Raw genomic sequence first — 212 nt, forward strand, 5'->3', positions numbered from 1 at the left:
GCAGACACACATCGAAAAAAGTTAGAAAGAATTAGAGATAGTTAGAAAAAAAGCAGAAACTTGAAAAAAGAGCAGTAACAAAGAAACGTTCTCTAAGAACGCACGTATCTAGATACACTAGATACACTAGCCAGTTAGCATACTCTCGTTCGTGTCCGCAGCTTCTCGACAAATGTAAAAGCGTAACAAGGCTATCTAATAAACGTATCGTG

Source organism: Dinoponera quadriceps, unplaced genomic scaffold, assembly GCF_001313825.1.
Source record: "Dinoponera quadriceps isolate SergipeBrazil2010 unplaced genomic scaffold, ASM131382v1 scaffold7468, whole genome shotgun sequence".
NCBI lineage: Eukaryota > Metazoa > Arthropoda > Insecta > Hymenoptera > Formicidae > Dinoponera > Dinoponera quadriceps.